Source organism: Mytilus californianus, unplaced genomic scaffold (assembly GCF_021869535.1).
Source record: "Mytilus californianus isolate M0D057914Y unplaced genomic scaffold, xbMytCali1.0.p SCAF_6, whole genome shotgun sequence".
Classification (NCBI taxonomy): domain Eukaryota; kingdom Metazoa; phylum Mollusca; class Bivalvia; order Mytilida; family Mytilidae; genus Mytilus; species Mytilus californianus.
This window is the reverse complement of record NW_026262712.1, coordinates 3,432,593-3,436,181: the sequence shown is the minus strand read 5'-3', so window position 1 is coordinate 3,436,181 and position 3,589 is coordinate 3,432,593. Positions and strand designations below refer to the sequence as shown.

At 32.7% G+C, this 3,589-nt stretch overlaps 1 long non-coding RNA gene across 1 annotated transcript; it reads left to right on the top strand.

The window, feature by feature from the left end:
- Window positions 1–2,152: 2,152 nt before the first annotated feature.
- LOC127705645 (uncharacterized) lies at window positions 2,153–3,056 on the top strand. The gene is made up of 2 exons (XR_007983925.1): window positions 2,153–2,303; window positions 2,900–3,056. It is a non-coding gene; the product is annotated as an uncharacterized LOC127705645 (long non-coding RNA).
- The last annotated feature ends 533 nt before the right edge of the window (window positions 3,057–3,589 follow it).

The following is a 3,589-nucleotide window of genomic DNA, read 5'->3' as shown; positions in this document are numbered from 1 at the left end:
TATTCCACCTTATATTTGAGCCGTTGGGCGTGGTTATATCTAATCACAATAGAAAAGAATATCCCACTTTAATTTGATCGGTCAAATGAGATATTCTTTTCTTTTGTGATTAGCAATCCTCGGTGTGTTATACGACAAGAAAAACTTAAAAGATGCATTATCTATAATAACTTTATTGTCGAGAAATGTCGTATAACATGATAATCGGAGATATAATCTGATTTTCTTTGTTTTTTTTTAAGTAATTGGAATTTATCTTTCAAGAGTTTAGAACGAGATACGGTGGTGGAATCTGTTTCTCTAATTATTTTTAGACGATATGCAGACAAACATTTTTCTTTCTTTTCAATGATCTGCAAAAAGATGTGTTCTTGACGTCATCAAATATGGTTTACTTTTTCATGACGTCAGAATAGGAAATCCAGATTAAAGCAAGAAAATTTAAGCAGTATCTTTTACCCTTTCGGTGCACCTGAGATCACCCCCAGTTTTTGGCGGGGTTCATTTCGCTCAGTCTTTAGTTTTCCATGTTGTGTTTGTTGTACGATTTGTGTTGGTCTGTTTGTCTTTTCTTTTTTAGCCATAGCAATGTCAGTTTATTTTCGACTTATGAGTTTGAATGTCCCTTTGGAATCTTTCGCCTCTCTTTAACGTCATAATTGAATTTTGACCAATGAAGAACTGAGACCAAACAACAGGCACTTGTTTCTGAATTTTTTTAACTACATATCTATATTACTAAATGAATAGAGTTGAAATTGGGTGTCGCGTTTTGTTCTTTCATATAAAATCCACGAATATTGTTTTATACCACAAAGGGGTAATGACGAGCGTGGTTTATTATGTATTCATTTCAAGATCTTTTTGGGGGTATTTGGGGGTTAAAATCGGAAAAAAGCCAGTTCGGATCGACCGTCCTTCACGACGTTCGGCTCTGAAATTTACGTGCCGTCATCATTTCCTGTCATTGCACGTCTGCCCGGCAAAATTAAATTTGATTTCGTAGCAGATACGGTAAATATTGACCTTACACTGAAACACTTTGTGATACACATTCTCTTGACGCTCTCAGCAATTTAACAACAGATTTTTATACGTCAAAAGCTTTTCCTTCCGGGGGAAACCGCATCAATTCAACAATGCAAAAAATACTGTTCTGCGGAGCGGAGCATGTTGCGAAATATATTAGCAAAAATTATTTGACAATTTGAAAAAGTGACCCATTCCGGCTGTATCACTCATTGGTGAAATCACCCAGTGGGCACTTGACGTTGTAACAACGTTGAAATTTGAATGAAATTTCAACGTTAATCTAACGTCATGGTATTCAACGTTGACTTTACAACTTTGTTACAACGTTTTGTTTTACGTCGTTAAAATCAACGTTTAAACAACAACGTTGGTTCAACTTTGGGTTAACGTCTGTCATTCGCGACAGAAAAATCTAATTGTCAAAATTGAGGTGTACAGATATATTTGATGAGCAGATAGGACAAGGGGCAGTTCAGTATTATACACGATTGGATAATCAGTGGCTAATCCAGAACTTTTCATCATACTTATAAGGGGGTCCACTGACTGTCATAAGCATGAGCTCAGAGGGGGCTTCCTGCTGTCATGCTTCCATGATCCCTTTATAATCAACCAAATTTTTCCCACAAAAAAGGGGGGGGGGACCGGACTGTTGTTTTGTGCAAGAACAAGGGGTCAGTAGACTTCACAAATAACACAGCTTTTTCCATTTAATTTTTTTTCAAGTTGTGTTTATTTTTTAAGTATCTTTAAATAAACCAATTCAAAACCATTATTCAGTAATTTGTGTTTGATGATTCTCTATTTTTTGGGGAAGATCTCAAAACCTGTTCATGCTATTTTAATCATATGTATATCTATATGAATATGATATATTTTGTTATTTAAATTTTTAAATCAAATCGATTTTTAAGTTGCTTTCTTTCATTTAAATATATAAGAGAAATTTTTTGATATATTTATTTTAATTATTTTTACCGTTTAATATTAAACATATATAAACGATCTTAAAATATCATCGATGTACCATGTTTTCAGTATAATAATTGAGTAGTTTTTAAATTTTCGCGGTATTTTAAGTTGAGTTCTGAAAATTTTCTTTCGGATGCGCACGCTAGCACGCGCACCTCCATTCAACATCCGTTTTGAAAATTTTGAAAATTATCCTCGACAAATTATCGCACCATACTGATAAACAAATAGTGAACAACTGTGTCTAAAGAATATACAGACAAGAGAAGACCTTTCTGTGTAAACCTCTTGATGTTAGCGTAAGTATATTTTACAGTTAGATTAACAAAGAATCATAAAATAAACAAACACATTCAAATGAACAAATTATTTGTTTGCATGTTTACGTTCACAGAAATTATGACAAGGTCTCATCTTACTGAATCTGATTCATTTTCGTGTCATTACAGTTTAATGATTTGTTTGCATATAATATCCAATCAGCGAACTAACATTAAAATATCTAGGCATGTTATGATGTACAGAATCAGTCATATCAGAAAAGGGGGAGGTGGTCATCGAATACTAGCCAATTCGTTCAAATACAACTCGATACCACATAGAAATGGTCTACTCTAAAATACTGTTTTGGTCTTTTTGATATTTTCGAAAAATATCAGTCGTCTTTGACAGTTTCAACTGTATCTGAACATTATGGTTATTACAAAACACAGATCTGGTTAGAATTCATGCTTTGACTTGTTATTGATGCAAGCTGGGACAATAGTTTCAAATGGACATGTTGCCTTCTATGATTTAAATATTTTTTTTTGTTATTGGTAGAATTTGATAATATTTCCGGCTTTAGTACACAACTTTTATTATGTAATTCAAATTTATGTTCTTTCTCTTCCAGGCCTTCAGACGCTGTTCTAGACTGCCACAAAGAGACAACAGAATCCAAAATATCTTAGCAGTGTTCAAGACATTTGAAGTGTGAAGAGGGCAGAATGAGTTGCTTGGCCAAAAGAATAGATCTTTAAAACAAAATAAATTTTTCATTTTAAAAACCTCTTTTTTTTTTATTTCTATAATTAACATAGTTGCTAGTAAAAAAAGGAAGTGAAATTAAGAAATACATTATTTGATGTTCTTCATCTTTTTGTTTGGTTTACTTAATTGTATCGGGTGTATAGATAATGATTGAATGAGTAAACAGCTTGGTGATGTATTATAATGGTTTGTTCCAAAAGCCTTAAAGATAAATGTAAAAAACACATATCCGGTATACCCACAAAAAGTTACAATTGAGATTGACAAGATATCAATAAAAATGAAAAAAAGACACAAAATAGAACTAAATATTGGATAACAAAAACTTAGAATGCGAAGTTATTTTTAAATGGTCCTGCTATGTATTCACATTAAACAAAGGAGGCATTTTGTGTCACTGTGTCAAACTTGCTTCATTTACATGATTTTGGATAAGTTGGAAAACTTAATCAACCAGAACAAAACAATGTGCTGTAGTAAGTTGATGCATGTGTTCCTTTGTTTGAGAAATTGATGTGCTACAAAAGAGAGCTTTGTTAATATTGAAATACTT